We start from the raw sequence: 22,811 nt of genomic DNA, 5'->3' as shown, positions 1-22,811 counted from the left end.
GCCAGAGGGGACAGCAAGTGCAAAGGCTCACAGGCATGATGTACTGGGTGGGTTTGAGGAACAGCAAGGAGGCCAGTTTGGCTGTAGCAGAGGAAGTAGAGGAAGAGCGATAAGAAAAATCAGAGTAGTAATGGAGTAGGGCCAGACTACGTAAGGCCTTGCAAACCATGGAAGGGACTTAGATTTTACTCTAAGAGAAATGGGATGTCACTGGAGGGTCTTGACAAGGAGAGGAGTGATATGATCTGGCTTCGGTTTTAAAAGGATCACTTTTAGTCTGCCATGTGCAGAAGGCAGAGGGCCAAGGATAGAAACAGGGAGACCAGTTGGGAAGCCATTGCAGCAGATGCAACAGACGGGGCGATGGATGAAGGTGGCTGCACTAGTTGTACAGCTATGACTGTAGGGCTGGCAGGATTTGCTGATGGACTGTCTATCAAAGCAGAGGAGTCAAACTTGGTTGCTAGATTTTTGATTAAATGAACAGAAGAATGCATTTTTTTTTATTTACTAAGATGGAGAAAACTGTGGGAGAAGAAAGTTCAGGAAGGTCAGTTTCAGATGTATTAAGTTTGTCTATTAGACATTTATGCAGAAATGCCAAGTAGGCAGTTGGATATATGTGTCTGGAATTCAAAGAGGATACCTGAATGGAGGTAAAAATTTTCGAGTATCAGCATGCAAATGATATTTAAAGTCATGGTACTAGATAAGATCACCCACAGCGTGAGAGTGGAGAGGGGAATATGAGGTCTGAGGACTAAGCCCCAGAACCCATCAGTCTAGAGGCTGGGAAGACAAAAAGTGTAGCTAACAAGGAGAGTGAATGGGAGTGGCTGAGAGGGAGGAGAAGAAGCAAGAGAGTGGAGTCCAGAGGACAGTGAAGACAGCAGTTCAAGAAGGGTGAGCAATGAAAGTGTATGGAACTCCCCCGCCCGCCCACTGTCTTTTATTTTCTCTGTGAAATAAAAAGCCAGGGCATCATGACAACAAGGAGGGGAAGAAAGTGCTGGAGGCTTGAGAAGAAAGGGGAAGGTATGAAATAATCTTCCGGAAAGCAGGATAGAGAATTGACTAGGGAAATATAGTAGCACTGCCTAGAGCTAGTAGGCTGTTGAAGAAAGCTGCCCTTTTGGAGAACACGTGGTCAGGAGCTGAGTGGGTGGGGTGGCTCTGAGATGCAAATTCAATGTCAGATTGGCTCAGCTTCAGTGTCAGACAGCAGATTTGCAGAAGTGGAGGAGAAGACACTAATGGAGTTAAGGCAAACCAGTGAGAGCATCAGCCTCTAGTGCCTGGTCAAAACGAAAGACCAGGGAACAGCACAGGATTAGGCAAAGTATTTCCCAGGGTGGCCTAAAACAACTGGAACCAGGGACTGGTTCATGCCCTATGACCGACAGGTGATTGAGTAGAGAAGCCAAAGGGGAAGGCTAACTGTGAAAAGAGGTCATAAATTTGAAAAGAATTATGAAGTCAGCAGGTAGGAAGGAGAGTATGCAGGTAGGGAAAAGGAGAGTGAAACAGGTTGAGTTTGTGGTTAGGATTGAGGCAATGAATGCTAGAAGGATGATGAAAGCCCATTTTTATGTGCATAGCACAGGGGAAGGTCTGATAACTTGTACGGGAGGAAATGAGCTTGCAGAGGAACAATTCAACCACTGATTAAGACTTGGAAGATACCTTCAGATGTCAGGCAGAACCAGGAGGAAAAGCTGGCAATGCTAGCGTTGAATCAAGAAGTGGCAGAAGTCAGGTGTCATGACAGCTAGGAGAGGAGAGAATTTTGAGAAAAGACTAAAAATCAGCATTAGAAGAGCAGAGCCTAACAACTAAGAAAAATTGCAGCTGACTGTGTCAATGATGATGTTGGGAAGAACAGTTTCATAGAAGACTGAAAGGAGCAAACATCCCTTGAAGGTGAAGAAGGTCTGAACTGTTAAGTGAATGTCCACATCTGGAATGTTCACCCCAGACCTTCCATCAGGTAGGGGGGACCAGCTACATAATTTGCATGGCCCAATTAAAAATGAAAATGTGGGACATCTTGTTCAAAAATTATTAAGATGGCAATAGCAGAGAATTATACCAAGCCCAGGGCCCTGTGCTACACTGAAGGATTCATGAAGCTAGGTCTGCAGATAGGAAAGATAAAAAGCAGAACGTCACTTGGAAACAGCAGTGGGTTTCTCTGGGATAGTAGGTCTGGGCATATTTTAAGGCAGAACTAGGCAAAAGTGAAGAGCTCTCTACCCCCTGTACCACTAGATATTTTTATTTGGCTGTCTTCTCAAATTCAAAAGTGGAACTCCTAACCTTTACCAAGTCATCTTCTTTTGCCATCTTTCTTTTATGTCTCGTGGGCTATAACATTTTTTTCCCTAATACCTCGGACCTAAAACCTGGCAAAAAATTTGGTCCTATGCCATTGTCTGCAAAAAACGAAGATAATGAGGATGTTTACATGGGCTAATTTATGTAAAGTGTTTAGAGGTATCCTGTCAGGCTATATACATGTTAACTCTTCTCATTATTCTATTTGTCTTGTTATTAACCAAATCCTTTCAAATGTTTCCTTTGAATTCTCTCTTGTAGCCCTCCCTTCCCCCACTCCCTTTCCTAGGCTATGGCCCAGGGTCTTTTCATCACTTGTAGGATCCTGAGCGTTGCCCTCCCTGACTTTGGCCTCTTGAGCCAAGTCATCGTTCTTGTCCACAGCTTTTGTCCTATCACTGCTCCAAGAGCTACCTTCTTGGCTCACAAATCTTAAATCAGTTGCATTTTTCGCCAAATAATAATCAAGTTTAAACTTCCTTGCCTGGATTTCATGGCACTTCCTGACCTAGTGTGAACCCAGGTGGGTCAAATTGGCTCAGCTTCCTGAGCTTTCTGTCTACCATTCTGTGTGTTCCTGTTGAGGGAAACCATGATGGTGCAACTCACATGTGGAGACTGAGGGTGTTGGAATAACAAAAATGGAGACATTTCCCTCCCCTACCTAAAGGTTCATGCTTAAAGGAGAAACACAGAATCCATGATAGGAAGGAAATAGGCAAGCAAGACATGGCCTGGAAGAGTACCAGGTGACTTCCGAGGTGGAAAATTACCTGATGGCACCTATGTTTTTTGTGATACTATATCTTTCATTCAACCTGCATTTATTGTTCACTGATGCTGGGTCAGGACTTACATATACTAAGTTCTCAGACCCCACCTTCAATGAGCATCATCCTTTATAGTCCTATGCATATAGTCCTGTACATTTTTACAGCCTCTCTCAGTGAGAGTCAGTAAGAACAGAAGTCCAGGAACTGTGTGATCAAGATACCTGATGGCCTAGGGACAGGGATAAGACAGATGTGAGGAAAATGGCTGACAAGGAAACATTTATGTATCAAAGGCTAAGAAGCCAAGGAACTGTGGAAGTATCCCTGGGAAGTTAAATTAAAAAGAGAGCAGGAGGGATAGCTCCCCTTGGGTGCTTTTAGGGAGAGAGCATGGGATAGGAAATGTAACATCATACTAAGCCAAGAAGATAAGGCAGAGGGTAGGGAAGAGACTGATACTGTGATAAATGGGGGACACTCAGCACCTCAAGCAAGAGAAATGGGAGGGGACTCAGTGGCTGTGGAAGAGCAGCCAATGAGGAAGGTCTTGTAGGGAGGCAGTGAAGTGCAGGGTTTTTAAGACAACTGTCAGCAAATACATGGGATACAGATTTAAGGGGCAGAACGGGGTGGTCCTTGGGCCACACCAAAGCAGTGTGAAAGGAACAGAGACACGTGGAAGAAAGAGGATATGGAAAACAGTGAGGAACAGGATTGAGCAGAACTGGGGTAAGATCTGAACAAGAAAGAGGTCTCAGATGAGACAACCCATCCTCTCCATTCCTCACATAGCCAGAGACAGCTGTGGTTTTTGTCAAGGCCCAAGATAATCTAGAGTGTGCTCTGTTTTGAGGATTGCTCCTCCTGCAGTGAGTGGATGTTTTCATCCAGTTTAAAAGAAAGACAAACCCATTAAAAGGTTAGCTGTCCCTAAAAAGAGAAAAAATAGGAAATGCGATTTTGTGAGAGCAATATTGATTGTACACTAAGATTTACTGTCTGCCAAATGCAAAATGTACATAGCAGACACTTATTTAATCCTCGTTCCAACGTAGTGTGGCAGATTATAGTATCCCTACTTTATGGATGAGGAAAACTGGGGATCAGAAAGCTCAAGAACCTAGCCCAAGATCATACAATGAAACCACACTTTTAATCCTCGACTGTCAGTCCTAACTGCCTAAATTTCTCTTCCCTGCACACCTAGGGAGGACCTCAAAATCATGCATGTGGCGGATGTGGAAAATAAGACCACAGAGGCAACAACAGTCTGTTCTTCTGCACACATTTTAATAATGGCTGTTGATCAACAACTCCCGAAACATGTGATATTACTGGAGCCCCTCAAATTCACAGCATACTGCTTTTCACGCTCCCACCCCACCTTCGCACTATCTCACTGGAGTCTGGCTGCCACTGATACTTTTAAGGTTTATAGATATGTCACATTTCCCACAGTTATGCTTCATGGTACCTTTGAAGAATTTCTGTGATCACACAAGATCTCTAAGCTTGTATATCCTGGTTCTATTTGTACTATTGTAATCTATTTATCACATTTTTCTCATGAGGGTTGATTAATTTATCACATTTAGTTTTAGCCAAATAATTAAAGCCTACCCTCTCTTCATCTCTAATGAAAACACTAGCAAATTTCCCCAATGTTTTTCTAGAAGTCTTCATTTCGGTTCAGTCCTAAAAATCTATAAGGTTAGAGGGAACCCAATATAATTCGCATTTGAAATCCAGACACCTATCTGGGTTGCTGACATCAGAGTCCCATTCTCTGGCATTACTCTTGTTTAGGGTATTAATGAAACAGATGTAAAATGATGGTGCCTGGCATAACATGCTGGACTGAACCATAGCGTTTTCAAGCTGCAGCAGCTATCGAAGTCACGCAATCTAGTGATCTCTTTTATTGAGAAGGACTTTAAATCCCAGGGGCTGAAGTGTGTTGCCCAAGGTCACACAGGGAGTTTGTGGCCAACTGCAGATACCCAGACCAGCAACCTCCATCATACCGCCGTATCTCCTCTTATAAAAATAAAATTCTTTGTTGCCGCTTTCCAAACTATTTTTATAACATCTTTCTGAATGATTAGAAAACCCATCTAATAGGCATAGAGACTGAAGATCAGATGGGTTAAATAACTGTTCCCTGAGAGTACAGTGAATATTACTGAGGGAGGAAGAACTGGGAATGAAAAACCAGTCTTCTGACTTAGAAATCAAGGATTCTATCTGTTAGGATATAGTCACATAGACATTAAGGATATTGGCAAATAAAATGAGCAATCCTTCCAGGTTCTGGGTTATATTATATCTAATTTACCTCATAATTTAGTATTTGTTCTTTTTATTTTTTTTAAACGTTGTTTTGCATTTTATTTTCTTCACTTACGGGTATTGCATATTATCCTTTATCATTACATATATATCTAACTCATTCTTTTACTGCAGTATAATATTTTATTACATGACTTTGTACTATCATTTATTTGATTCTCTATTATGTGATTTTAAGATTCTTCTCCATTCAAACAAAATCATGAACGTCCTTGTACATGTGTCTTTGCAGATAAATGAAAGTATTAATATAATTGTAGAATAAAATTTTAGATGTGAAATTGTTGGGTGAAAGGGTATATACACTTAAATTTTGAAATATTTTGCTAAGTTTGTTTCAAAGAGACAAAGCACCAGCCTAAGTACCCCCAACAGGGATGCCCATCACACTTCGGGTTTGCCAACATAGTGTATTATTGAATTTTTGGAACTTTTCAAAAATAGTATTTCGTTGATGATTTCATTTTTATTTCTTTATGAGTGAGGCTAAACATATTTTTATATGTTTAAAAATCATTTGTTTCCCTGTTTTCTGCTGTTCACTAACTAGTAACCAGGTATAATATGCCAAACATTATTTGTTCTTTTTAAAGAAAAATTTATTTAATTGGAATTTCAAGGGAATGGAGAAATTTATCAAATACATTCAGGCAAGGTTTTAGAAATTTGTCTTACTGATGAATTTAGAAATTTATCTAAATACATTTTCTTTCTGACAAAAATGTTTTAAATGACTAATATGTGCAACATAAGAGAAAACATACCAAATTCACCCAAAGTAGCAGGATGACCTGGTTCTTTCCTGTTTAAGCAACACGGAACACTGGTCCTCAACTTTCAAATGTTATTCTAGTTATGCCACACTGTTCCAGTCTGTTCCGTGCCTGCTTGATGCCATAATACTCCTGGAAGCAGACAACGTGGAAGCAGACAAGAACCATCCCTGCGTTCATTGACCACCCACTAGGACCAGGAGGAGTTGGAGAATTGTCAAAGGGAAAAAAGCATGGTGGATGCTCTGGGGAACTCAGGGTATTAGACAGCAGAGCATCGCACTGCAAGTAAGGTGGAAAGCAAACGGCCTCAAGGAATTAGAGCAAAGAGGGATGTCTTCCAGCTGAGGGGATTTCAAAGGTTTTTGTGGAGGAGCTGAGCCTTGGAAGGATAATAGGACTTAGAGAAGAGAGCTTAAAAAGGAAAGGAGCTGTAGGTAGAGAAGACAGAATTCTGAGGTCCTGAAACCAGCACATTGATCCTTAAACTTTATTAAAATGCTTTGGTTGGATAAAAAAATTATTCTAATACACTTCCCTGAAGGAAATAGAAACAAATAGTCCCAAAAAAGAGGGACTAAAGGATGCAAAGCCAACTTTTTTGTTGACAAATATTTACTGGACATAAAATGCTTGCCAGTTACTATGCTAGGTACTGGGGATGCAAAGATATGAGTAACTTTGAACGAATTTATAATAGGGTTTAACAATCAGATCCTTTCTTTAATTTATGGTAAAGTGATCCACAGAACTGTGCTATTACATATTTTCTTCTAGGCATTCAAAGAATTCTGCAAAGAATTCCATTCTATGTTATTTTCAGGAAAATTCCAGAATGAGACAATATATAGTGGTGTCACATGAATATGGACTCATATACTATACAATCGCGTTTAATAATACAGATTTAATTGCATAATAAAACAGAAACAGAAGGCCATTCACTCTGAAAGAATCAGGTTGCCTGGATACGCCATACCTAGAGCACTGAGGCAGCATCTCTTGGCCCCACGACCTCAGCATGTGCTTCCTTCCCTCGCCCCTGCTGCCAGGCCATTCACAGAAGTTTCTCCCTGGGTGCCTTCTTTGTCTCTCCTCCTACCTCCCAGATAACATTTTATCATCACCCTGGACACACACACTGTATTGTACCTTCACTGCTCCATCTGAATGGTCTGTCTAAAATGGGTACACACCTTTTAGCTCAACCAAAAGCAGCTATGGCAACACAATTGACAGGCCATATGTGCAGTTGAGATGCAAGTATTATCTCAGGAAAGAAATGTTAGAAGCCAGTGAAAATTAGAGGTCACTGTAAATTGAAAGGAAATGTAGGTATATCGCTGTCTTTTGTAAGTACATTTCCTTAGTTAGTTTTCTGATTACTCAGAATTCTAATATAGATGATGAGAGGATCTTAAGAACATGTTTAGAACATGTCATAACAATATGCCAAGAGCATAAAGGTATTCACACACACATACACACAAAGGAAAAAGAAGATATGAGTGTCTATCAAAAGGTAAAAAATTAGAAAAGAGGATGACAATTATACAAACACAGTACTGACACGTTGGACGAGGATAATTATAGAGTAGTAGAACCTGTGGAAACAGAATGTTCCAAAAGATAATAATGTCTGGCGTTTTCTCCTTAAATTTTATAAGCTGCTGCCTGACATATATTTTTCCCCCTCATGGAAAAATATCAAAATCTTTTCAAGTTTCGCTGTTCAAATGTAATGCACTAGATTACATGCCATAATAAAAAAGGAAAAAATCCAAGTAATTTCCAAACTGATGATTAGTAATTTGAGGACAACTTTAAAAATCATTTAAAGTTCAGAATTTTACAAGTGAAAAAGTTGATAATCAATTGATCTTTCCTAGGATATTTAGCAAACTTTCAATATTATATTTTAGGGGAAAACCCAAGACAGTATCTTAAAAATGCCTGGGGAGGGGAAGAAGAGTGCATTAAAATGCACTGCCTTATACTATTTTTGTTAAAACTATAGTTTTTCATGGTAATTTCTAAACAAAGATAACATTTACATACACATACGGAATCAGGTTGAAAAGGAGGGTAATTTGTTTCAAAGTTAATAAACTAGAAATGTATTTTAAAATAATTGTGTAGTAGATTATAGCAAAACCTCATTTCTGGGTTTCTGAAAAATGTATTTTATAAATTCAAATAGCCAATATAAATCAGAGATGAACTAGATTTAGATGTACATTATATAATCACTATTTTAAATAAATTACTCATTTTTTTAACAAGTTAAAAATTATAAACCAGAATTTTATATTTTATTTTTATTTAAATGAAAACAAAAATTTACAAGTATTTGATATAAAAATGTTCATACATAAAACATATCCTTTATGTGACACTCATAAATCTTCCAGTGTAAACTACATCACTGTATTTGGAGGTAAATTCATGAATTCTAATTTATAAAAAAAACCTATAAGATGATTTGTTACTTTAGAATATCTGATATGTAGCATGAAAATATTGGTTGGAGTCATTATTCTTGAGAATGCTATATATTCATTCATAGAAGACCCTAAACAAAGGAGGCAGAATTTGGTTCACAGTTTATAAACTTTAAACAAATTTTGTTATGATAACCTGTTACTCACAGAGGAAGTTATCCATAAACAAAAACAATCTGGTATTTACTAATTTTATATAATCCATTGTAAAACTTCCTTGTGTCTAAACTTTAACCAACTGGGATTTAATGTGAACTATACCCAGGGAGAGTGAACAATGATAAATTAACATAAAATATAAGCAATATCAAAAAAAGAAAAGGATGGAAAGAGAGTTAACACTTACTCTTCACATACATAATTAAATAAAGATTCATTGTTTTTTACATTACCCAAATGATCTAGTAAATTATATCATGGAATTTCTAATCTAGCAAAGGTTGCTGTCAAATTCAGTAATTAAAAATAAAATCCAGTATAGAAAAGACACTTTTCTGTTAATTTTAAAGACATTTACAGCTTACTATTTTTTAAACAAATTATTTACTCAAATTCTTCCTACCATGTGCTGGTTCCTATTTATTGGCAATTATTTCTGGATTATACAAACATGTTAATTACCAGCAAGTAAATCTCATTTTAAAAAGCAATGATAAGTGTCAGCAGTTACCAAAATGGAGGATTCCCATTTGTATCTCTGGTTTAAAGTCCAGTTGTGATTTATAGTGATACAATATTTTATATAAATACAAAATAATTTTCTAATTTCCAATAATTTTCTTTCTTAAATTTATAAGGTATATGAGATTATAGATAACTTTACAAATACAAATTTTGTTCAGAAATTGGATTTTATTTTAGAAGATATGCTCTTAACACAAAATATATTTTATGAATTATCTTAAGCTTAAAGACATATAATTAGTCACTTTTATTCTTAAGAAAAAATTATTATAATGCAGTGCAAAATATTTGCTAGTGGATATGCATCAATTTTTATTTCCCTAACTTTACTTCACACTATAATATAGAATCAATTTTGTAAAGGCAAAAATTTGATCTACTGTGAAATTTGTTTAATTTTTTGAATTGGTTTATTTCAGAAAGTCAAAAGATTTATAGAAGTAGTATTTCCAATTCAAACAGAATTTTGCCGAGTTTTAACTTTTCCACAAAGCACTGAAATAAATACTTTTTAAAAAAGTTTTGCTTTAAGATGTTTTAAAGGGTTTCAAGTATTCTACAGATATAGATTTTGGAGACCACTGAATTCTTTCCAAAAAGTAGCTATTTTAAGTTTTCTTTTACTCCACTGTAGACAGTCTTGAAGATTTTTTTTTCCTCCCAAATCCCATTTTCACCTGAAATAATTTTATTCAGGTTTTTCTCAGCAGGTAAAGTATACATTCTTACAAGGTTTCAAATTTCAGAATTCCAATAATGTATTTAAACTGAGCACTCCTCTTTGCGTGTCTGTGTCTATTACCTTGCAGTTCTGTTATTTACACCAAATTTTAGTTTTTTTAGCTCCTCAGAAATACCTTAGTGAACCCTCAGCAGTTACTAACCACTTAATAATTGTGAACTCGCCAGCCCCTTCAAGAAGATCTTTAACCACAAGAGTGCCTGACAATTTCCAAACCATATCCTCTGTCCAAAAGGAAAAGATAGGGCTTTCTTTGTAAGGCCGAAAGGAAGCGAAGGAAAACAAAACAAATGTAGCTCATGCTGAAAGTGAAAAGTGCTTGGACAGATTAGTATTTTCTTTTCTGCAAGGCATCCTGCCAATTTTTTTTTTTAATAGAGAAGAGTTATTTTTTGGTCTGATTTTTCAGTTTCTTGGAAAGTGGTGGTATTTACCACCCCACCGGCTCCTCATAATTATTGTTGATTGTTTTCTGTTTTTCCCATCCGTCCACGTCACAGACTGCTGGTACCCCCGCCTCGCCCTGTCAAAACCCCAACTCTGGGCGACCCTGGGTTTGGAAACTCCGCCGACTCCCGACGACACGTCCCACTCTCTGCCTCTCACGCCGCGTATTTTAGTCGCGGGATCCCCCTCACTCCGGTTGCAGTGAAAGCCGGAAATTTTCATTTAACTCTCCCCCTTCTCGCCCCCCACTCGCAGCGGAGAGCTGGGGAGCTGGGAAGCTCAGAACACAGCCGGGGCTCGGCTGCCTCTCCTCTCTCCGGAAGACTTTAATTTGCACACTTGCTTGCCACTGCGCCGCGAGCCCCTGGCCCCGCCGCGGGGTGGGTCTCAGGCAGAGTTGGCCGCGCCGGTCCCCGCCCCCGCCGCGCGGTCGCCCCCGCTGCCTCCCCGGCTCGGGCCCCCAGCGCCGGCCGGAGCCCTGCCGCCCCCGTCCGCCCCCAGCGAGCTGCGCGGGCGGCGCCCTCGCAGTCCCTCCGCCCTCCGCGGCTGTGCCCACCCCCTCGCCGGAGAGAGTGCTGGTAACTCCTTCCCCAGAGTCTGGTTACCTGCTCGGCGAGGCCGTGGACACGTGCGGAGGTCGAACTGACACTCACAGCCCCCGCAGGAGGCCCGACGCGACCCGGCCCCGCAGGTGAGGAACTGTGGGCTCGAGTGGGTGGGCTGCTGGGTGGGGGGTCCCGGGGGAGATCAGGGGGATTGGCTAGGGTCCGAGGCAAAAATGTGGGTGGCTGGGTGGGGGCGGGGGGAGTGTGTGTCCTCCGAATCGGCTTTGGTTAACCCCTTACGAACTGAGACGGGGTAGGTTACGGGGGCCAGTTTTGGGGAACTAGAGGAGTCTTTCCTAATCTGACGAGAGGGGGACATCGCACGCGAGGGACACTCCCGACACCGAATGCTGTTCCCACATATCCGTGCGCACAAACACCCACACATACACTCTTCATCCACTTTCTCCAAATGGAACTTGAATTCCACTCGGACACTCACATAATAATTCACATTTAGGGTTTAAAATGCATTGCCTGTGGAGACTCCATGCTGGAGAATGTGTTTCCGTGCCCCATTTTTATTTCCCCGCGAAAGCTCCCTCTCCAGCTCACTGAGGTGTGGGTGTGGGCTCCACCTTCCCCACCATGAGATAAATGTTAACGCAGGCTTCCTGCGGGCGTGTTATGCACAGAAGAGTGTACGCAGCCTGCCAGTGCCCTGGCTGGGAGCCCCGCGAGGACGCACGTTTGCTTTAGTTTGCAAGTTTACTTTTATAATTTAAAATATCGGAGTTAAAACGCACGCCCCGCGGTGAACAGTTCTGGGCCCCGCAGCGCGCCTGTTTGCACATGGGCGCATCTGCGTGTGCGCACACGCGGGAGTCGCGGTCCCCGGTGTGGCCTCCTGTCGCTGCGCTGGTGGCGACCCTTGTGGTGCTTGGCAAGCTTCGGGAGAGGCACATGAAGGATTTCATTGAGTGTGAAGACAGAGAGCAGAGACAGAAAGCAGAAGGAGGCGGCTGCAGCCTTTGTAGTCGCGGAGGAATGCGGAAATGTTGAAGCACTATGTCAAACTTTTTTGAAATGGGGTCAAGTCACATTCAGCCAGCGTGGGAAAGCAACAACAACAACAAAAAAAAGTGGAGGAGAGGGGGGGAAAAGGCATTGCTGCTCCGGTTTCTATCCGCCGAAGCCGACCGTCTGGGGGGGTGAGGGGAGGGTGGAGAGCCAGGGCGGGCGGTGCGGGGCCGGGCGGGGGCAGCGGGCGCAGTTCCCTGCGGGGGTGGGACGTCCCCGACGCTTCCTTCGGAGCGGAGCCCGGGGCCGGACTCCAGCGGGAGGGGGAGGGGGACGCGGGAGAGGCGGGTTGGGCGGCGGGCGGCTGCTCCCCCGCTACCTGTGTGGCCCTCGACCTGACTCAGACCCCCGGGCGGGCTCTGGGGGCTCTTCCCTCGGCTTTAAGGAAAGTTCTGAATAGATTAAGAGCGAGAGGCTCTGCCCTCTCTGCGGTCCGCTCCGCCCGCACACCGTGGGGGTCGCGCCGTTTGTTGTTTCTTTAATTCCTGCAGAAGGCGAGCGGGCCAGCGGATGCGGGACAGGTAATTCTGGAGGCTCCCCGGGAATTTCGAACACGCGGCCGGCGTGGCGAATGTCCGGCCAAGGCCGCGGCGGCCGTGGGGGAGGGAGGCTTCTTAGGTCCTAGATCGCCGAATAGGGAGGTAAAGTTAGGGTACCCCCCCTTCGGCGCTTTGTTGTGCAGAGGGGACCGGGGGCGTCCGGGTGCAGACCGGACTGGGCCTGAAGCAGAAGGTGGACTGGTGCGGCCACCTCAGCTACCTACTTCGGGGAGGGTCCTGGGAGTGGAGAGAGGTTCCCGAGTCCCGGCCCCGAAGGCACAGCTCCTTCTCTCTCACCCTCGGAGGCGCAGCATTTACTCCCCACCACCCACCACCCTTTTAGAGGGAGGTTGAGTTTTGCTCAGGTTGAAATCAGTTCAAAACTTCAGGGCGAGTCGTGGTTATGCTATCTTACTCCTGAAGTTATCCTTGAAGGAGACGACAAGCGAAAGTGTGGCGAACACCTCTTTCTCCCACCCTTGGGATCCTATGGGGGACTCCCCCTCCCGAACCTCTGGCTCGCCCACCCCCGAGTAGCCCCAGCCCTCCCCGACCAGATGGCTTGTCTTCTCTGGGTTTCCACCAGGGAGGTCCTCCCAGTCGGAGAGAGAATTCCTTTCCAACCGAGACTCCTTTACCCCAAAAAGACCATTTATGCGTGCGAGTAGTTTTTAAATGTCTCCTCGTAGAAAAACTGAAAGTAGAAAGAAAGGAAGCAATTTCCGAGCAGATGTCTGACCACCCCTTCTCGCACACTCCAAGCATCGGGTTACAGGGTCCTGGGAGCCCCCACCCACATTCTGCGGCCCCACACGGGTGGACCCACAGTCCCCCTATACCAGCTTGTGCACGACCCCTGAACGCCCCCCGGTACCTCTGGACCCCCTCTCCCTGCACGTCCAGGCCTCGGGAAGCTAGGAGGGTAGCAGCGCAACACAATGATATAGGGATAAATATTAAGCCGTGACTTTGACGTGCCCGGCGCCTCCCCTCCCCCGCGCTCCCGGCACACTCTGGGCTGCTCGGCACGCCCCCTCCCGTTCCACTGCGTCCCGCGCCGCGCGCTTATCCCCGAGGGGCCCCTGCAACCTCTCCGCGCGAAGGCGGCTCCAGCCCTGCAAGGAAAGAAAAGTAACTTCGCTTTCTCGGAGGAATCAGGAAGGATTAAGCCGCTTGGGAGAGGACAGGAGCGCGCGGAGGGTAGCGATGGGGACCTCGTGAAGGAGGAGGAGGGGAGTCTGGAGGAACCCCAAGGAAGGCTTCTGGGATGTCTGATTGCACTTTCTTGTCCTCTCGTCTCCTCTTTTAGGTGCGATGCTTGTGGACTGAGACGCGCTCGGGCAGAGACTATGTAATCATCTCCGTGTCTGTGCAGAAGACTTCTCTTCGGGGAGGGAAGAGGAGGGATCGGCTCGCTCCTCCGGCGGCAGTGGCGGCGACTCCGCAGGCGGAGTTTCGCGGCGGCACCAGGGTTGCGCCAGCCCCGCGGGGAGGTCGCTCCATACAGCCTCTGCGGTCGCGAGAGCCCCAGCGCCCGAGCGCCTGAGCCGGCTGGGGACGAAGGAGCGCGAGACCGAGCTCCCGGGATCCCCGGAGGGGACGAGCGGCGGCCGCGACCAAATCGAGCGCACCCCCCGCTCGCCCCAGCGGCGCCGTGCCGGGCGGCGTCCAGGCGGCATGGAGAAGGACGGCCTGAGCCGCGCCGACCAGCAGTACGAGTGCGTGGCGGAGATCGGGGAGGGCGCCTATGGGAAGGTGTTCAAGGCCCGCGACTTGAAGAACGGAGGCCGTTTCGTGGCGCTGAAGCGCGTGCGGGTGCAGACGGGCGAGGAAGGCATGCCGCTCTCCACCATCCGCGAGGTGGCGGTGCTGAGACACCTGGAGACCTTCGAGCACCCCAACGTGGTCAGGTGAGTCGAGAGCTGCGCCCACGGAGGGCTGGGCCAGGGAACCTCGGGCCCGGGAAGGTGCGGGGCAGCGGGACGGCTAGGGAGGCCCGGCGCGACCCGTTGACCTTGCAGAGTTAGAGTAAGTTTTGGCGACAGAGCAGAGAGCCAGCGCAGGTGACCTTGCCAGACAGCGAGCGAAAGACAAGGCAGAAAGCTTGACTTGCGCAGGCTTCCTCGCCGCTGTGCAGCGTCTAAGTGTTTTCTTCTGCTTGCCCTGAAGGAGGGTCCGGGCAATTGAGTGCCCTTTAGAGACACAAGAGACACGCCCTGCTAGCCCCCGCATATTTTTACTGGCCGTGCTTTTGGGGAATTTTTGAGAGACCGAGAATGAGGATGCGGTGTGGTAATTAGTAAGAACTTTACGGATGGAGCCTGGTATAATTCAGGTTTAAAAAAATGCAGAAAACTGAATAAGAAAAGCACACTCACAGTTTCACTTTGTGAAAGTTTCATAATAGGCATGATTTCTGATGGTCTAAGGGGTTTCAATGCTGATGCCCAAATTTCAGACGTCGTTTTGAAAACTTACCTATGTGTCTGTATCTCTGGGCTGGCATAGTTCTTAGACTCATTCTCCAAATGGTTAGATGTGAGGCCAAGATGTGGTATCGTTAGATTCTAATTGTTCTGCCCGTGCTTACCGCGGACGATTTTGTGAGTGGGCAGGGAGACAGCACTTCTCTCCTGTATGGTAACCAGTGTTAAATGGAAATATGTGTGACTTGAGATAATGGTGTTTTCTTAGTGATCCTGGAATTTCCCCATTATGTGGTTCACATTGATTGTGTCATCCTTTTCTTTTCTAAACAGAGATGCATAGCTTTAAGTTGAAAAGGAATGCCTGGAAACTTATACAAATTATATTGTGATTCTACCTTTTTGAATTCTTAAGATAATGTGTTGGAGAAAGGAGATCTCTCTGTCTTCTCATCCATTTAGGGTTTCTGTTCAACAAATACGTGCCTACTGTGTGCGCTGTGGATGAAATTATGTAAATAAGCACAGCTAAATATTTTTGTAAAAAGTCAAACAATTTAACATTAGTCATCAAAGTGGAGAGACCCAAGACTGACCTTTGAAATACCAAACCCTCTATAGACTCAGGGAGACCAAGTGTCTACAGAATCTTCCTGGGAGGTTTTAACGTGTCTCCTCTTATCCCAGGCTGGTGATTTGTGTGGTGCTTTGTTCCCAACACAGACTCAGGCTAGAAGGCAGCAAAGAATCATAAATACATAAATAAGGTAGTAAATGGCTATAAAGATAGGACCCCATTATACCTCTGCTTTAGCTAGTGAAGGAGGGAAGGACAAAAGATACTGAGACTGAGGGAATGAGTGGGAAGATGTGATTATATATAAAAGCAATAGATTACCTTTTTGTGTGTGTGTTTTCTTTGTTAAAAACAACAAAATCCCTTGTGCGGGGGGTGTCTTTGTGATATTGGAGGGAAAAGAAGAGGGTCCATTTAGCCCCTGTAACTTAGTTATTTTCCTAGAGGAATCACCTAAATGCTTCCCAAAGGTTGATTTCCAGCATTAAAATTTTACAATGCTCTTGTTTTATTTTCTCCGTTACCTATGGAATATCCAGTTAAGAGTGATTATTATGTACATAAATAAAAAAATATTCTTCCAACATAGACGTGTTATAGAGGCACCCCTATGTAACACTGTCATTTATAAAGCACAATCCATTCTTGTGACAGAGGAAGACTTTTTGCCATTGTGCTGGTAGATTTTCTCTGATCCATCCTGTTCTTTTTATTTATGCTCTTGAGATTGGTTTATCTTTAGAGATTTCTAACTGACCCATGACTTGGATTCTGTTCTGTGAACTTGAGGAGGATACACTTATGCATTGAAGACAAAGGCATTGTTTTCTAAAATTATTTTTACTTGTTAAGTGATGATGATGGCACCTGTCTCTTAAGAGTTGAGAGGATAAAGTGACATAGTGTCTGTGAAAGCACTTTGTAAATTTAAAAGTACTTCAAATATGTGAGTATTATTTATATTCCAGCAGATCAGTGAGACTCTTGCCCTGAAGCAACTTGCCAGGAAGGCATCAATTCACCTGACCTTTTTTATAGAACAAATCATACCCAAACACAGATATTATGGGCTCTGGAACCAAGAAGCTACTTGAGTATAATTAGCCTGTAGTTTGTCAGAAAGGACTATCAGTCATATGCCATGAAATTCAGTGACATTTGAGGAAATTATTGATGATATCACCCTCACGAGCTGCAGATCCCCGTTCCCTTTTTGTTTCCTTCCTATTTCTTCTCTTCTGCCTCTGCCTTGGGGCAACCATTGGCCCCCATGACTTGCTTGGCCAGAATAAGAATTCCAGATTTTAGAGGTTGCTAATGTTTGTTCAGGAAGGGTCAGGAAATCAAGGATAGGTAACAATTCTTTTCCTTCCAAGGGAGAGTTGTCAGTTGGTCCCCCAAACCTGTGATTTGTTATTGCCCCAGGATCAGTTTTACAGTCTTATGCCTGGTCCTTTAATGGTTTCTTAAAAGGGCAGATGCTTTTTATAAGTGCCTTCGAGTCATAAGTAATTGATCGTAATTATAGGCCCTCCCCGGATAGTTAAGCCTCTAAGCTAGCAGGAGCATAATAAACATATTAGTTTTTTCAAAAGTTTAGGATTTAATTTTGATGGATTTGCCAGAAAAGCGGACTTGTTATTGCTGGCACTGGTACTGCCTGCACATACAGGATAATGACTTTAAATTCTTGCTCATTTGCACTTGATGTATCCCAGGCCCAAGCTTGATCAGCCAGTCAGTGTCTGGGATGTAAATTTGCCCTTATTTTACAGTTGGTAATCCCAAATCCTGGAACCCTTGCCAGAATCAGACTTCAGTATGTACCTATATTGGAGCTTCTGCACTCCACAAATGGATCCTGTTCTAACATCTTGAGCTATAAAAACAAAAAGATACAATAATAATATGTTTTGTCAGCAGTCTGTTCATTCACCAAATATTTACTGAAGGCCTACTATGTGCCAGATACTTCTAGAAGTTGGGGATACAGCAGTGAACAAGTCCAAAAAAATATCTACACTTGAACTTACCTTGTAATGAGATGAGCAGTTCTTTTTTCCTTTAAAAATTTGCTCCCTTTTATTTCCATTGCCTTATTTTTTGCTATACTTAGCCAGTTTTATAGAGCAACTAGTATTTGTGATAATTTAGTTACCAGGAATTTGCTGATTGAGTAGGCAACATAACCAAAATATTAATCACAATCAGATGCTTTTTGAAGATTAAATTTCACCTTAAGGACAAAGGAATTGATCTATAATATATAATTATGAAGGCATTGACATGTAACTAATACATGTGAACATTTGAGCTCCATTTATTCAATAAGTATTTAGGAAGTACCTACTCTTTAAAAACTATGGGGCTAAGTGCTGGAAAAGATACCTGGGTAAGTCATACCTGGCTACTCTCCTCAGGTAGTTCTCCCTGTGTTTGAAGGAATACGATGATCACCATATCCCTGATACATGATAGTATCATATGTTGTAAGAGATACAGGTAAGTGCTACCTGTACTGCCCCCAGGGATTAAATATATTAGTGTAGCAGTAAAAGCAATTCAAATTCAAGTATTGGCTCTGGAAACAAAAAGTCATTACATATCAATGAATAAACTCATGGTGTCTAAATGTCTAAATATGTCAAATTGTTATTATTAGACTGCTTTAAAAATAAAAAACAAAAAAAAAAAGAAGAGGCTGTGCAGCTCAATGCTTATCCAAGGAGAGTTTGCTTTATTTCCTCTTTTTAAAGATCTTAGTAATAAATATAGCATAAAAGGAGAGTAAAAATACAATTTTCTCAAGAAAACCTAATTATTAACTGGGTAGAAGAAACATGTAAAGCCAGGTCTTCAAGTGGGTTAGTATATGGAAATCTTTCTAAATAAAAGTGTGATTTTGTGGTTGAATAATATATTTATTAGGGCTTGTTTTGATAAAAGCAAGAAAAGCAGTTTAATTCTTCTTATAAGTTTCAGTATGTTAAAAGTATGTTTCTTCCTTCATTCTCTTAGAATTCCTTGAAAAGTTTCCAGTTTATCAAGGCTGCGTAGTAAATAAACATTTTCACAATGGTGTTCTGCTCATTCCTTGTTTCTGAAGAACTAGATAATGCTGAATTTTTGACACTGCAGTTGTATCCTTTTTATACAACTATATCAACATGGAATTATTAGAATTTCTCTACAAAATCAAGGAGAAAATGGGCTATAAGAGGGAAACGTATAAACTTGAATATCTTTTGGGGAATTTTCCTATGTTTAAGACATGGATAAATGAATATCTATGAAAATAGACTTGTTATTAAAAGTAAAATTTCTTTTTTTAAAAAAATATGCCTCACTATTAATGATTCCTTAGGAATGTTTTTTAAGAAGGAAACACCCCATACTTTCACTATATCTTTGTAAACTCATGGGTATTAGGTTTGGAAGACACTTTGTAGGTCAAGTTGTTGACTTGTTCTTAAAGCTGAGTAGGAATTAAAATTTTTTGTTTGATGGATGGAGTTAAATCAAGTGATTACATTTCTAGTTTGGAAAAAATAAATTATATGTAGACAAAGGTGATTGTTTGTCAGGAGTAAGTGACATATCAATTCAGGAAACTCCTAAATTCTGCAGTATGCCGTACTGAGGTCTATCTGTAAAAAAGTATTAATATGATGATTATTCCATTAAATTCTGCTTTTAAAGAATTTGGGTTATAATTATAATTTAAAAAGCTATAGTTACATAATAATATAGGTAAATAATATAGTTAAGTAATTCAGTAATTATATTGAATTCATTTTAGACAAAGAACAACAGGAAACATTGATATGCTTGGTACATGTCTGATAAATGAAACACTATATAATGTGGCTGTAGCACATACCACCCAGTTAATAAACACCATAATATTTGAAAATTAGACACCATAACAGCCTTCAAACACATAAGCAAATATGTGTTATCCGTGCTTCCTGAGGAACTAATCACAATATTGCTATTTTTCATGAGGTTTAGATGAGCTTTCCAGTCTTCATAGGAAGTAAATTAATTGTGAGCTTCCTGATGTAGCAGACACAGCAGAGATAAAGTCTAGGTGTAGGTGAATTGGTAACAGGAGAAGATAGTAGTATGATGTTGGGCTTTGTCCAAGGTTCAGGAGGCAACACCAGTGGTTGATTGATAACAAGCATTTCTACATAAAGATCACCATTGGAGTGGTGATCCATAGATGCTAAGTTTGGTAGGACAGGCAGGCCAGCAAACAGAGAAAGGATTTTTGTAAGAGCCGCTGGCCAGTTGTCTTGAATATCAGCAGTTTGCTGTCATACCTGATTTTTGTTTTACCAGCTGCACAAGTAACTGCTCTTGCCCAAGATGTGAAGTAAAGGTACTTGTAAGGCATGTGGCAGGAATCTGTGCAGGTGTGCGTTTGTAGCCTGAAAGGCCATGTATGCCAGGATTATTATTCAACATCCTTGACCCATCCTTTGCCTATAGTAGTTTGCCTAAATTTGAACAACTACTGGCTTTGTGATTTAAGTAACCATTTTAATTATTGATTCCTGTTATCTGGACCTCCTAAAGGATTTAGTTAAGTAGAATTAGAATCACAGCATGAGGATTTTTTTAATTGAAAGATGTCTTAGATTTAACTTAGTCCAACCCCATTTGGTCTGTTTTATAACCATAAAATTTGAATCATTTTATAAATGCAAAAAATTTTGTCTTATTTTTAGTCAACGATTTTATTCCCCGATTATATGCATTATAGATATAAATTGATTGAGAACAGCGTAGATTCAGACAGAAGTTTATATCCAACATTAGCAAGACAGGTTGACTGATGGCCATTGCATACCAGGAGAAACTCCCTCGAGATATAAAAGTATTTTCAGGTTAATGATTTTATGTTTACTGACTTAAGAATAAGGATTGTGTATTTTATGTCCTTAAATAACATGGTGTCCGTAACTGTTGATCAGCCAGTAGATGTTTCCTGAATGAATGAATTAAGTGGAATAAATTAAATTATAAACCCCTGAGATCACTTTTCATCCTTTTTAGAGTTGCATACAGCATTAGCATGTATCTTGGACTAACTTTGACATTGGGAAATTACTGGTTATTAACTGTAAGACATATACACATGAAGTCTATTTAGTAAGGGTCTTCAAATACTTACTCATATTTTAAAATTTTCCTGAGTACCCATTTTTTTTTTTGTCTTCAATACAATACTAGCTTTGGTTTGATAGGATTTTCTAGTGTTCTTCATGTGTTTGTTACATGTATCCCACAGGTAGATGTACAGTTCCATTTCCTCAAGTGCATTTCTTGCCGTCTACCTCTGTAACTTTAATTGAACTGATCTTGTAATGTGTGCTTAGTGTCCCTCCCCACACAGCTCTATCTGTTAAAATTCTACTTATCCTTCTAGGCCAACTTCTTTTTTTTTTTTTTTTTTTTTTTTTGAGACAGAGTCTCACTCTGTTGCCCGGGCTAGAGTGCCGTGGCGTCAGCCTAGCTCACAGCAACCTCAGACTCCTGGGCTCAAGCGATCCTCCTGCCTCAGCCTCCCGAGTACCTGGGACCATAGGCACGCGCCACCATGCCCGGCTAATTTTGTCTATATATTTTTAGTTGTCCGATTAATTTCTTTCTATTTTTAGTAGAGACGGGGTCTCGCTCTTGCTCAGGCTGGTCTCGAACTCCTGAGCTCAAACGATCTGCCTGCCTTGGCCTCCCAGAGAGCTAGGATTCCAGGTGTGAGCCACTGTGCCCGGCCTAGGCCAACTTCTAATGCCACCTTCTTTGTCGTAAACTCCTTAATACCTCCATTTGGATAACATTTTTGCTTCCTTTGAGCGCTGACAACTTTGGATCTCCTTTATGGTAGTTAGCATATATTTGCTCCCTTATATTAATTCTGTTACATAAGATATAATATTAATTCTTCACACCTCTGATGATCACCCTCTTCTAACCCTATACCCTTTCACATCCCATTTGTAAGCTCCTTGAGGCAAGGAGTGTTTTGTGATCATGTCCATTTACACTTTACATCCAGTGGAAATAAAATGAGTAAGTAGCAAATGAGTGAAATGAAAAAAGGGTCCAGTTATTAAGGAGGCACCATACAGATTATTTCCACCATATGAAAGAATGTTAATATTAAGGAGTGTCAAAGAGGTAGAATGAATCTGTATATTGGATTATTGGGTTTCCTGGGAAATAATTTAAATACTAAAAAAAGAAAGTTTCACTCCAATCTATATAGTTTATATTAAAGTGAATTTCAAAGTTTAAGTAATTCATTCCTATAGTTAACTGTGCAATCTTGGACTTTATTTGTATACCACAAGGAAGACATTAACATTAGGAAATGCACACACATTCAGTAAAAATTGAAAATGATTTGAACATTTTTAAATGTAGGAATGTAACGTATTATAAATACATTTTAGTCAATTGCATGAATTCTACTTTTGTTTTTTTCTCCATTAATTTTAATTTTTTTGGCTTTCAATCATGGAAAAATAGCAGAATTAGATAAAAATAATTTCTAAAAGATGATGATTCCTAATTCCATTTAAGCCTTGTCTTCTTCTCTTCATAATTTGTGTACAGAGAATTTGGATTCTACCTTGACAAACTGGTAGGTTTAGTTAAGAAATACTCCTCCTGCTTGAACTAATTCCAGTTTCTCAAGACACACATGGTTGGTATTTGTGTGTTCACTTGTGCATGTACATGCAGAATAAATGAATGCAAGGTTCTTGAAAGAAGGGACTGTGTTGTCTCATTCTTTGCTGTATCCTAAGCATTTAGCATCATGCCTAGCATCTTGTAGCCCAGAATAAATATTTGCGAATGACAGAATGAGTATGTGCCATTTAGGAATTCAGAATTTAATTTTATTAGTCAGAAATGGGTAATGATGTCTGAAAACATTGGTGAAGTCTCTAGCAATCAACAAGCATTTATTGAGCATCTGCTATGTTCAACCCTTTGTTAAATGGGATTAAGACAGTGATCATAAAAAGT

General features: G+C 41.7%; 1 long non-coding RNA gene and 1 pseudogene across 2 annotated transcripts in view; one reads left to right on the top strand and one right to left on the bottom strand.

Annotated features, from left to right (window-relative positions):
- LOC105813059 overlaps positions 1–11,288 on the bottom strand; it is a 65,808-nt gene extending 54,520 nt beyond the window's left edge. The window contains exon 1 of the long non-coding RNA XR_001137640.1: positions 11,209–11,288. This is a non-coding gene — a long non-coding RNA (uncharacterized LOC105813059). The remainder of the gene's footprint in view (positions 1–11,208) is intronic.
- On the top strand, positions 11,210–14,694 carry LOC105813051 (annotated as a pseudogene). Its single transcript, XR_001137639.1, has 2 exons — positions 11,210–11,294; positions 14,077–14,694. The product of XR_001137639.1 is annotated as a cyclin-dependent kinase 6 pseudogene (transcript).
- Positions 14,695–22,811: the final 8,117 nt, after the last annotated feature.

This window comes from Propithecus coquereli, unplaced genomic scaffold, assembly GCF_000956105.1.
Source record: "Propithecus coquereli isolate 6110/MARCELLA unplaced genomic scaffold, Pcoq_1.0 Scaffold108, whole genome shotgun sequence".
Taxonomy (NCBI): Eukaryota; Metazoa; Chordata; class Mammalia; order Primates; family Indriidae; genus Propithecus; species Propithecus coquereli.
The sequence above is the reverse complement of the archived record's forward strand: the minus strand, read 5'-3'. Positions and strand labels throughout refer to the sequence as shown.